Below are 13,838 nucleotides of genomic sequence, written 5' to 3' on the forward strand. Positions count from 1 at the left end.
GAGGGCTTTGAAGGGTGAGGCAGGGAATCCTGAAGAACAGGAAGTAAAAGCATTTTCAAACAAACAGAAGGGCATATTAAGAGAAATTTACAGAAAATAAAAAGGGAGGAAAGTGGAACTTGCCCTGTGACCATTTAAATTATTGCCTATAGTGCTTATTAGCCAGATTTAGGGACACAATAAACATTTTTTTAAAAGATTAAAGAAATGTAGACCATATTTAGAACCAAGGACATACAACTCTAATAATAATAATAATAATAATAATGATAATAATAATAGTAATATCTTTATCTTTCCCAGAACTGTGAGTCAATTATTATGGAGAGTTCCCTCCAACAATAAAAAGCTACCTCTAATCTACAATTTTTATTCATGTAGAGTTGCCCTGGGAAACTGAGAGTTTAAGAGACTCATCTAAGGTAACACAGCTAGTTTGTATCTGAGGCAGCACTTGAACTCTGATCTTCTGGGCTCCTCAGCTGACTCTCTACTATACTTCAATAGTTCTCATATGTTTAATGATTGTGCCCAAGCTGATAACTACCAAATCTATATTTCCAGCCTCGGGTCTCTCTCCTGACCTCCAACCCCACATCATAAACTGCCTACTGCTCATTTAGAATTTCATGTCCCATACACATTTCAAACTCAACATTTTTTGAATTGCCTTCATTATCCTACCCCCCAAACCCACCCCTCTTCTGAGCCTCTATTTTTTCTGTTGAGGGTACCACTATCCTGCCAGTACCCAAGTTCACAACCTTCTCCTGTCACTCACCCCATATGTCCAGTCAGTTGCCAGATCTAGTAGCTTCTTCCTCCTCAATATCTCTCATATGAGTCCCCTTCTCTCTACTTGCACATCTACTGCCCTAGTTCATCACTCATTGTCTGCACTATTAGAATAGCATCCTAATTGATCTTATAGACCCATCTGTTCCCCCTCCTATCCTTTATCTCTACAACTACCAAATTGATTATTCTGAGGTCCAAGGCTAAATATGCCACTCCACTACTTGATAAGCTGTACTATATCTTTATTACCTAGAGTTCAAATATAATTACATATGGTTAGAGTTCAAATATAAACTCTGGTGTCTTTTTATTTAAAGGCTCTAGATTAAAAATAAAGTCTTTGAGTGATTGGTAAATAGGGCCTGAATGGCCTGTTGAAGGCACAATAAAGGCTAGAATAAGGCATTAGGTCCACAACTTTATTGTCATTTTTAATTCCTCACTGTCACCTCATATACCACACAGTTGCCAGGTCTAATGGCTTCTTTCTTTTTATGCTGGCTTGTAAATTTTATATTGAAAAGTGTTTGGTCCCAACACACAAAATGACACTTTGAACCAGAAAAATATATTCAAACAAAAAAAATTAAAAAAGCACTTCTTTCCTCCCAATCCTACTTTGCCCAGTCCAAAAATAAATAATGCAAGATAAGATTGGGAGTTCTGATGTCCTTTTTTTTTTTTCTTAAACAGACAAATCTAAATTGGTAAATCTTTCCACCCAGATTCTTGTGTCCTAATTCTTGTAAACCATTTAAGCATATCATTTACTAATTATATATATATATATATATATATATATATATATGTGTGTGTGTGTATATATATTACATACATACATATATGTATATACATATATATACATACACACACACACACATACACACATATATATATATATAAAACACAATTGGATTGACTATTTTTATTCTGGTGCACTTTGCAGGGTTACAGGGCTTGGCAGTGTGCTCCTTCCTGAGGCCCTCTATAAGGCTCAAAGCCAGTGTTTCTGCTATAGGCACAGTAGGAAATAGGACCAGGGCAGTGCCCAGGTGGCCCAAGTATATTGGGGGTTTATGAGAGGGAAGGGAGTTTCCAGGAACACTGATACCAGCACAATCTCCAACATGTCACTGTGGCCTTTCAGGGCCACAACAAGAGAAAGAGTTTTAACTGGAAACTGCAGAAGGAGAAGGAAAGAGGGATAGAGCCTGGGTCAATACCTGCCTTGAGACTCCAGGAGATGGAGGCAGAAGCCAGTGACTACAGCAGAAGGTGGACTTGTTCTCAGCTATCCCATCTATAATTGTAGGACAATGACAGCAGCATCCAGACTATGGAGGGACAAGGAACAAATGGCCTGCCCACCCTATCAGGGTGCAAGAGTACAAGAGGGGACAGAGCCTCTCCTGGTACAAAATCACAATCCAGGAACTGAAGTTGTAGATATGAGTAAACAGAAGATAGCTCTGAATATAATGAAGAAATACTATGAGTTAAGAGAACCCCAAGAGTTGAACCCAGAAGAAGAAAATAACAACACAAAAAGTATAAGGCACCTAGATGGTGAAGGAGATACAGCACTGGGCCTAGAATCAGAAAGTCCTGAGTTCAAATACGGTGCCAGGTACTATCTGTGTGACCCTGGGCACATCATTTACCATCTATATGCTTTCTGTTATTGTTCAGTTGTTTCAGTCATTTCCAACTTTTTGTGACCTCATTTGCAGTTTTCTTAGCAAAGACATAGGAGTGGTTTTTCATTTCCTTTCCCAGCTCATTTTACAGATGAGGAACTGATGTAAATAGGTTTAAGTGACTTGCTCAGGATCACACAGTTAGTAAGTGTCTGAGGCCAGATTTGAACTCGAGGAGATGAGTCTTTCTGACTCCAGACCCAGCACTCTATCCACTGTGCCACCTAGCTGCCTTAGTTTCCTCAAATGTAAAAAGATCATGATAATAGCACCTACCTCCCAGAATAGTGGTGAGGATCAAATAAGATAAAATTTTTAAAGTGTTTAGAATAGTGTTGGGCACACTGTTGGTCCTTAATAAGTCCATTCTTCCTTCCTTCCTTCCTTCCTTCCTTCCTTCCTTCCTTCCTTCCTTCCTTCCTTCCTTCCTTCCTTCCTTTCTTACTTCTTTCCTTTCCTTGCTTTCTTCTTTCCTATTGGCAAAGCCTCATGGAAAAGAATGGTTAGGCCATAAAGACTACAAGAATGACCCAAAGAAATAAAGCCAGAACAAATGAAGCAAAATGAAATTAGAGCTGCTGGGGGGGGAAATAAATTGGAAAGAGAATAGAATAGAACAGAAGATGGAGACCATTGCTTAAGCAGTGCACTCCCTGAAGAAATGCCAAATGCAAGGCCTAGATATAATTTTGTTCTATTTTGTCACTTTTAAGAGATAAAAGAAATAGAAATGAAAAACAGAGTAAAAAGGGTGTAGGAACTTATTATTTCTCATAGTTGGAGTGCTTGAGAAAAGAAGTACACGAAGAAGAAAAATCAAGAGGGGGACATGGACATCTCATGTATCTCATCTCTGAATTGAGAAAGAAAAGGTCCAATACATTCACATAGAGTTTGTTGTACAAATATATAAAAATTCAATAGGAAAGCAGTGGAGGAGATGAAAGAAGAAAGAGGAAAGAAAGGAAAGTGTGCAGCAGGAATAGGGGAAATTGGAAAGGTGTCTCAGGTATATGGGACTTAGAGGAATAGGTTCTTAGAGAGAAAAATACAGTCCTACATACAAGCACACTGTACTTACACACATTCCCTCCTCAGAACCTAGTAAACAAAATGTTAGGGTCATTTTTATTTTGTTTTCCAGAAGACTTCTGTTTCCCAGAATTATCCCATTCAGCGACAACACTTCAGGTCAGATACTCAGATGCATTGCCTTCAACATCATTCAAAAGTGGCATGAGAGGAAATAAAATAGCCTACTGGTCTTGGTCCATTGGGTTAAAGAAAGTTCCTGTTCCACTGTCTTTCTGACTATATTCTTCAGAGGTTTGAATGTGTGTATGCTTTCAGGGACAGCTCTGAAATGGTTACATATTTCACCTACAGTTCATTCTATGACCCTCCCATTTTGACTGGGGAAGTTACTTAGAAGTGGACTAAAATTGCTTTCCTGGATATTAACATGGTATAACTGGCTGTCTAGGACTTTCTGACTGAGGGCAAATAGGAAGCTCCATTCAAGTGAAGGATGGTGAGCTTATAGTGTAATTTCATAGAGAGAGCAGGAGTAGATGTTAGTAAGAGAATTTTTTCATTTCTCCTTGCAACTTGGACAGTGGGGCAAGAGAAATTAGTGCTTCCCTACCAAAATCATCCAGCCTTCACTCCTAAATCTCTAGTCAAGGAAACTCACTACCCTTTGAGGAAGCCTATTCCCCTTTCCATCTATCTGAATTATCAGCAAGTCTCTGTTTTACAGCAAGCCTAATTCAGGCTCTTAGTAGCTTCCATGAACTGCCTACCCAAGTTCTTGTGTCTTAGACAAAACAGAACATATCTTATTCTTCTCCCACAGGACAGACATTCTAACACTTGAAAATATTTAAAAGTCCCCACCTCTACATTTTCTTCAACCAGTCTTCCTATGTCATGATCTCAAGGTGTACCAACATCTTGATCTCCTTTTTCTGTGTGCATGCCAATCTGCCAATGTCCATTCCCACATTTCCCAACTGGCTGCACTCCTTTGGACTTCATCATCCTCCCCATAAACTGCATCTTCCTGCAAGATCACATTAACCCTGGAAGTCACACCTCCTCATTCCTCCCTGACCCTAGGGCCCCTCCCTCCCTCTGACTGGACAGGCTGAGGATGCACAATGGAAAGCTCCTCCCAGAACCTCCATTCAAGAGGGTGCCCAGGCCAGCCATCAATTCATTTCTCACATTTCCTCCCTGCCTGCCCTCTGTTGGACTTGAACTTTCCCACAGCACAGGGCACCCCATCCCCACTTTTTTTAGTTTCTTTGTTACAACTGTCTTTCCCCATCTGTTCCTTAATTCCTTTGCAAGAGTGATGTTAAACTTCTCCCAATTTAAACCATTACTGCTAAGGTTTGCTAGGAAAACACATTTGGGGGTATTATCCATGTGATTATTATAGATTATTAATACATATGATAATTAGAGAGAAGCTCTGGCACAGATGAAGGAGTTATATGATAACCTCTATAACCTCTAGTTGTACTGGGAAAAGTAAGATCATGAATACAGTTGATTACCTTGCCAAAGTCAAAGGTATTATAGGGGCCTTGGTCCTGAGAAATACCAAAGGGAAAAGATGGTAGGGGTGTACTAATAGCTACCAAGGCAATTTGAGTCCTTGGCATACTGTTCTCCCCAGGAGCTATTGATCTTAAACAAAATGTAGTCACTCTTTAGGAGGTGAAGGTTACTGGTCTAGGGTGGTCCAGCCTACCAACCTTCTCTTTGAGGCTTCCAACGTACACTGAGCTTTAGCTACAACTACAAAGTTCCCTGTCAAGGATGAGGCAACCCATACTTTGGTTGTGAGATGGTGCCATTCTCTGTGATGGCCAATTTCCCCTGGGTCTGGATTCCCTTGGTGTGTGATGACACACCCAGTGTCCATGAAGTCCAATAGCTTTGAGGTACTACAAAGCCTGCCCTACCTTACCATGTAGTTTACTAATAGCATGAAACCTTTTCCAATCCCCCTGAGAGGAGTGGACTGGGGAGGAAATATAAGCAGGATAATAGAAAGCAAACAAAGCAAAAAAACATCAAGAAACAATAGGAGGGACAGGTTTCACATGGGAGCAATGCATCCAGGAATCCTTTTTCCCCAATCCTGATTGCAGTCAGGGGAGTTGGCAGCATTGGAATGGGCTTTCCGAAGTAGCTAGGTTCTATTGGTCCACTGGAAATTCTTGACATAGACCTCATCTCTAGGATGAAAATCATGTATCGAAAAGTCCAATGGCCCGGCCTGTACTGCAGCTCCAGGGTTGTGAAGCTCCCTCAGTCTATTTTCTAGTTCTGTATATAAGAAGCAACAGAAGTATCTCCTCCCAGCAACAATGTATACTGCAGGGAGTAAGGAATCACTTTTATAAGAGGATGGCCAGAAAGCATGTCAAAAGCAGAGAGATGTAATCCCCCCAGGGTCTGTAACAAAGAGAGAATAAAACAAGAGGAAATAGAACAGATCATTTCAGGTGTATTTCACAACACAATTTACCAATCAGGGTCCTAAGTTCTCTGTTCATAAGTTCAACCACACCTGAACTCTGCAAGTGATAAGGATTAAAAAACCTAGGAGTCACCCTGAGACAAGAATAAATTTGGGAGAGGACTGTGGTCAAGGAAATGAGACCCTTTGTCTGAGTGAATGCAAGCAAGCAGGGCACGGTTTCCTTAAGAATAATTTTAGCAACAAAACCCACAATGCCTTAGAACCAGGAAAGACCTCAACCCAAGGAGTGAGCTGATCAAAGATAATGAAGCAGACCCTAGAGTGGCCAGACTTGGGCCAATCTGCAAGTGCTTATAAGGAGTATAAGCTGCAGGATGGCTGCTGAAAGTGATGGCATGGAATGTATATTGATTAAATTCCTGATAAGGGAGGAAGCACATATACACACAGCAACAAGGGTAATATGGAGGGCAACCCACATATCAACAATCCCTTGTGTACCAAAATGCCTCCTCACACCCTATGGGTGGACAGACATACCTAATGGTAAAATCTAGGAGGGAGGAGTGCTTTGCCTTTTGCAGTCACCCAGATCCCAGGTACCTACTTGTTACAGAAATGCTGTTTCCATTTTGCAATCTCAGAGTCATTGTAAGATAGAGACAGGTCAGCATTATCAGAGAGAGAAAGATGAGCCACATATGTGGGACCTTCAAGGGCAACAAGTTTTGCAACAGCAGCTGCACAGCTGTTTCTTCTCAGAACAGAATCAGTTCCATTAGTGTGGGCAGGACAGTGGACAGTGGCCAGAGCACTAGGAAGCCATAGGAAGAATAGAAATTCATCAATGTATGTGCATTGGCAATGACTTAACCACAAGAAGTCAGAAAATCCTCTGCAGCCATAACATCCCAGCAGCGTGACAAACTCCAAAGGTGTAATGGATATAGGTTTGATGATTTGTTATGCTGCGTCCATCAGCAAGATGGCAAACTTGTGTAAGCACAATGAATTCAGCAGCTTGGGTGCTGAGGTTAAATGACAAAGAGGCTGGCCAAACAGTGTCATGGTCAGAAACCATAGCAGAGACCATGTAGTAGAGACCATCCCTCATAAAAGAGGAACTATCAGTATATAAAATGTGGCCAGGATTTTGTAGGGGGTGGCAGCAAAGTCATTGTTATGCCTTTTGGCCATATCTACCACAGAGGTGCAATCACGGAGAGGCTGCCCTGAGGTAGGTGTGTCTGGGAGCAGCATTGTTGGGTTAAGAATGGAGCAATGTTTGAGAGTTACCTTGAATTACCTGGCACAGTAACCTCTTATCTGGTGAATCCCTGATAAGGAAAAGCTTGAGTCTGATAGCATAGCAAAAGAGCTTTGATCTGGGGGGGGGGCACTGAAGTATAAGAGGGATTCACAAAACTAGATCACGTGCTTTCTCTGCTAGCAGGACAGTGGCAGCCACAGCTCATAGGCTGAGGTGGGGGGTGGGATGGGGGGAGAGTATGCTTCTATAGCAACAGTGTCAAGTTGGGTGGAATACTATGCAACAGGGCAAAGAGAGAGTCCCAGCAATTGAGTTACTATACCAGAGGCTACCCCTTTAGTTTCAAGATCAAAAAGAGAAAAGGGCTTACTGTAACCCAGGCATCCCAGGGCTAGAGCTGAGGTCTACAAGGACAGTAAGGCATTATGGCTCAAGCTGCAAGGACTTTGGAACAGAAGCTGTGGTTAGAGAAACTAGAAGCTTAGTGATGTCACCAAAAGATGGAATCCATTGTCTACAATATCTGGCTGCTCCCAAAATGGCCCACAATCATCTTTTGGTTGTAGGAACTGTTGCTGAAGAGCCAAAACATGCTTTGGGGAAACAGAGCAAGTGCCCGCAGACAGAATGAAACTGAAATACTCCACCTGCGGGAAATATCACTGTGTCTTTGATTTGGAAACTTTGTCACTCTTTAGATGAAGCTGAAGGAGAAGACTGTGGCTGTTATCTCAGCAGACTCCAATCCTGGGTGCCACTAATTTGATTAACAAATGTACTGAGCCAAAAAGGAGCCTTCAAAAGTGATGGAAGCTAAGTACTGTTGCAAGATTTGAGAAAAAGAGTAGGGCTTTCTACAGACCCTGGAGGCAGATGAATCCTTGTCCACTGTGTGTTCTTCTAGGTAAAGGCGAACAGCTACTGAGGATGTGATGAATGAGAATGATTTAAAATACCAAACAAACCTGAGCAAAGATCTATTACAGTAAAGCAGGTAGCTTCACAGGGAATTGAGGAGATGATTGAAGTGGAGTTGGGTACTACTGGCTGCCTGGGTATAACATAAGCATTAATAATGCACAAGTCTTGTATAAAATGATAAACAGGTTTACTATCAGTCCCTGCTTAGGTTTTTTAACAGAAAGGATAGGAATATTACAGGATGATTTACATGGAGGAGGTAGACCCATGATGAGGGAGAGAAGCCAGCAAGTTGCCTGAGCTCTCTCTGGTTTCCTTAGGAAACAACAGTAAATCAAGCCTCTGAATGGATTCTAGAGTGACAGAACCTACAAAAAGGCAGAGTGGAACAATTTTCCAGCTTAAGATAACTCAGAAGGACTTCTGGAGAGCTCTGTGTCACTTGGGTAAAAGGGGAGTACAGCCCAATGCATACAGTGTTGGGGCAAGCCAGTGGGAGGCTCTTAGCCACAGCACAGTTCAGCAAATGAGGCCACTCTGTCTTGGCTCAGCAGGCCAGTGGCACAGTAGGCTAGCTGTGAGGCCTCCAGCTCCAGTGCAGAAGGTAAATTGCCAACCCCAGAAACCAGGCAACAACAGGTGTGACTAGGCTGGGCCACCCCAGCACAGTGAGTAAGCTGCCAGCATCTGAAGCCCCAGTGCACAAAGCCAGTGACCAGGCCATTGGCCCCCAGCACAAGAAGCTTGGGACAGTGCCTCCTCTGCCCCAGGAATAGAGCTCAACTTTAAAAGTTATGAAATAAGCAAAAAAAAAAAAAAGAGCAAGAACCAAAAAAGAACCTTGATGATAGAAAACTACTACGATGACAGGGAAGATCAAAAGACAAACTCAAAAAAGGACAATTTCATAATGCCTACATAAGAAACCTCAAAGGGGAATATGAGTTGGTCTTAAACCCAAAAAGTCTTCTTGAAAGAGCTCTAAAAGGATTTTAAAAGTCAAATAAGAGAGGTAGAAGAAAAATTGGGAAAAGAAATGAGAGGTATGTAAAAGAGAGTCAACAACTTGAAGGACAAAAATTGAAGAAAACAATTCCTTTAAAAATACAGTTGACCAAATGGGAAAAAAAAAGTCAACTGAAGAAAGCAACTTCTTAAAAATTAGAATTGGCCAAATAGAAAAGGAGGTACAAAAGCTAATTAAAGAAAATAATTTGTTAAAAATTAGGATGGAGTCAAGTGGAAGCTAATGATTCTATGAGACATCAAGAATCAGTCAAACAAAATCAAAATGATGAAAAAATAGAAGAAAATGTAAAATACCTCATTCAAAAAAACAACTGACCTGGAAAATAGATCCAGGAGAGATAATTTAAGGATTATTGGACTAAGTGGAAGCCATGATCAAAGAAAGTCTGGACAGCATCTTTCAAGAAATTATCAATGAAAACTGCCCTGATATCCTAGAACCAGGGGGTAAAATAGTTATTGAAAGAATCCACAGATTCCCTCTTAAAAGAGATCCTAAAGTGAAAAACTCCAAGGAATATTGTAGCTAGATTCTATAATTATCAGGTCAAGGAGAAAATATTGCAAGCAGCCAGAAAGAAACAACTCAAATATCATGGAGTCAGGATTACACAGGATTTAGTAGTTTCTACATTAATGGATTGGAAGGCTTGGAATGGGATATTCCAGAAGGCAAAGGGCTTTGGATTACAACCAAGAACCAACTACCCAGCAAAACTGAACATAATCTTTCAGGTGAAAAGATGGACAGTCATTAAAACAAGGGACTTCCAATCTTTTCTGATGAAGACACCAGAGCTAAACAGAAAATTCAGTCTTCAAATATAAGATTTAAGGGAAGCATTAAAAGGTAAATGGGAAAGAACAAAAAACATACCATGTTATTCAATAAGGTTTAATTGTCTACACCCATACATGGAAAGATGATACTGTATCCTTATTACAGCAATTAGAAGGGGTATATGTAGACAGGGAATATGGGTGTAAGTTGCTTTTGATGTGATGGTATAAAAAAACTAAGGGGTGAAAAAAGGATTGTACTGGGAGAAAAGATGAAGCAAAATAGGGTAAATTACATCACATGAAGAGGCAGAAAAGACCTATTACAGTAGAGGGAAATGAGGGAGTGGGGTGAACATTGTTTGAATCTTACTCTCATCAGATTTGGCTCAAAGAGGGAATAACATACATACTCAGTTGGGTATAGAAATGTATCTTACCTTATAGGGAAGTTGGAGGCAAAAGGAAAGAAAAGGGAGGGGAGTGGATAGAAGGGAGGGCAGAAGTAGTAGGGAGAAGGGGAAATAAAGGAGAGGGGAGGCTGATAGAAGGGATGGCAGTTTGAGGGAGGTGGTGGTCAGAAGCAAAGCTCTGGGTAGGAGGGACAGGGTGAAAGAAGAGAGAAAAATATAAACGGGGAGAAAATAGGATGAAGGGAAATACACAATAATCATAACTGAATGTGAATGGGATGAACTCTCCCATAAAATGTTAAGTGTAGAGCAGAGTGGATTAAAAACCACAATCCTACAATATGTTGTTTACAAGAAGCACATTTGAAGCAGAGAGATACACAAAGAGTGAAGGTAAAAGGCTGGAGTAGAATATATTGCACTTCAGCTGAAGTAAAAAAAAAAGCAGGAATAGCAATCCTGATCTTAGACAAAGCAAAACCAAAAATAGACCTAATTAAAAGAGATAAGAAAAAAACACTACATCTTGATAAAAGAAACCATAGATAATGACATAATATCAATGCTAAACATATGTACACCAAGTGGTATAGCATCCAAATTCTTAGAGGAGAAATTAAGTGAGTTACAGGAAGGAATGGACAGCAGAAGTATACTAGTGGGGGATTTCAATCTCCCTGTCTCAGAACTAAATAACTCTAACCACAAAATAAACAAGGAAAAAGTTAAAGGGGTGATGAGAATTTTAGAACATTGGCTATCACCACCTATCAGATTGGCTAATATGATAGAAATAGAAAATGATAAATGTTGGAGAAGGTGTGGGAAAATTGGGACACTAATGCATTGTTGGTGGAGTTGTGAACTGATCCAACCATTCTGGAGAGCAATTTGGAACTATGGCCAAAGGGCTATAAAACTATGCATATCTTTTGATCCAGCAATACCACTATTAGGTCTGTACCCCAAAGAGATCATAAAAAAAAGGAAAAGGACCCACATATATAAAAATATTTATAGCAGCTCTTTTTGTGATGGCCAAGAATTGGAAATTGAGGGAATGCCCATCAATTGGGGAGTGGCTGAAGAAGTTGTGGTATATGAATGTAATGGAATACTATTGTGCTATAAGAAATGATGAGCAGGCAGATTTCAGAAAAACTGGAAAGACTTACATGAACTGATGCTGAGTGAAGTGAGCAGAACCAGAAGAACACTGTACATATCAGCAACATTGTGTGATGATTATCTTTGATAGACTTGGCTCTTTTCAGCAACACAATAATATAAGAGAATTCCAAAAGACTCATGATGGAAAATGCTATCCACATCTAGAAAAAGAACTATGGAGTCTGAATGAAGATGAAGCATACTATTTTCGCCTTTGTTTTTTTTTTCCTAAAGGTTTTCCCCTTTTGTTCTGATTCTTCCTTCACAATATGACTAATGTGGAAACATATTTAATATGATTGCACATGTATGACACATATCATTTTCCTTGCCATCTTGGGGAGGGGAAAGAAGGTGGGAGGGAGAAAAAAATTTGGAACTCAAAATCTTACAAGAATGAATGCTGAAAACTATCTTTACATGTAATTGGAAAAAACAAAATGCTATTAAGTGAAAAAGAGAGAGGATTTATAGGGGAAAAACAATATCTTGATCCCTCAGAGAGTTAATAATAGGTGAAATACATTCAATAGCTTCCCTTGACAAAGGATATTGAGGAATGGATGGCAGGGGCCCTCCTTCACTCTTTATGGTGACAGGAACAGCAGAATTTAACAATCCTACATCTGAAGATGAAATAACATAGTTAGACATGTTGGGACAGAACATTGCCCTCCCTTAACCTGGGACTTACTCTCACATAAGTGCATATAGACTCAGTGGGAAGAAGAGCCACTTATAAGAATAATATATAAAGGACTCAAAGGTAGGGAATACACGAGGTTAGCACACACAGAGTACATGCACAGAGGGGCCACTCATGCCTCTGATGCTGCAGGACGAGAAAAGTCTCCTGTGATTCCTTTTGGTCCTACAGTAGTTTTATGGGGTGGAGTCTGTCAGGTGTTACCCCTGCTACCATCTTCTGGGTCATCTCTTCAGTTGCCATGAGAGCTCCTTTCCTGTTGAGAGAAATTTTATTATTATATTAGTAACCAATTATTAAATTGGAATCTAGGCTTTTCTCCTCAATTTCTCATTAATGCCAGCTCTTGTTAAGTCAGTCTCTGAAAGACATGACTGATTTACCCAGCCTTCAAGGACAGCATGCAGTCCAAAGTTGGGCTGGACCCACCCAAACAGGAGACCTAACTTCTGTTTAGAGTATAAACAGAAACCAATCTGGATGAGTTCTTACCCTGGGGAAAGGATCCCATATCCTTGTATTCCCCATTAGAGTTTAGGGTGATCCAGCTCATGAAGGAGAAAAACCCAGAGTGGTCTGGATGGAGATGAATTTCCTCTCCAGATAGCTGAAGGGGGCTGAGTCTCATGATCAAGCCACAGTCTCAGCAGGCAAAAAAATGTCTACAGTCAGGGTTGTTTTTCACTTGTCAAGGGAATTCCCTTTCAGAAAAAATTTAGACTTTTAGAGCCTTAGTTGGGTGTCTTTGGTTACTGAGATAAACCACTGACTATCAATTTATTGATTGCCAGCTAGTTTAATTAATAAACTGATTATTAATTAGTCACAAATTCTGTCTCTTCAGGTTTTTCATTTGTTATATTTGATGAGCACCACATAGGGAACAGGGCCTTGCACCCCAGATTCTTATCTGAAAACTCCCCTATGTCTTTTTGGGCCCAAGTAGAAAATTTGTCCACAAGACAGAACTTTGTGTTAGGACTCTGGCTGTGGCTTGACTTTCTCCCTGTCACCAGCAGTTGGATCTTCTCTGGGTACGAATCTCTATGTATTTATCTATCTATATGTATGTATGTATGTATGTATGTATGTATGTATGTATGTATGTACGTACGTATGTATGTATGTATGTATGTGTATATATGTGTGTATACATATACATATGCACACATATGTGTGTGCATATACAATATAGATAGATATATAGCTACATGCACACATATGTATATATACATACACATGTATGTGTGTATGTGTTGCCAACTGGACCAAACCAGCCTCTAACCTGTGAATGGCCAGAGCTGAACAGAGCAGGCTAGAGACAGGAGGGTCAGGAATCAAATGGAAGTTTAATTTCAAAGTGAGGAAAATGGCTTATAAGCAGGGAGGCAAATTAGACACATGTGTTGGAACCTCGCTCTAGTAGGGGGACCCTTTTTTGTGTGGGTAGACTTTAATACCTCTACCTTTGGCTATGTAGTGAGCTGTAGCCCTGACAATAAGGGGTAACAGCAACAATGAGGTAGGTTTGCTTCATAGTAGGACTTCATGACCGGGA

The sequence above is a fragment of the Phascolarctos cinereus genome, unplaced genomic scaffold, assembly GCF_003287225.1.
Source record: "Phascolarctos cinereus isolate Bilbo 61053 unplaced genomic scaffold, phaCin_HiC Scaffold_726;HRSCAF=1367, whole genome shotgun sequence".
In the NCBI taxonomy this organism is placed as follows: domain Eukaryota; kingdom Metazoa; phylum Chordata; class Mammalia; order Diprotodontia; family Phascolarctidae; genus Phascolarctos; species Phascolarctos cinereus.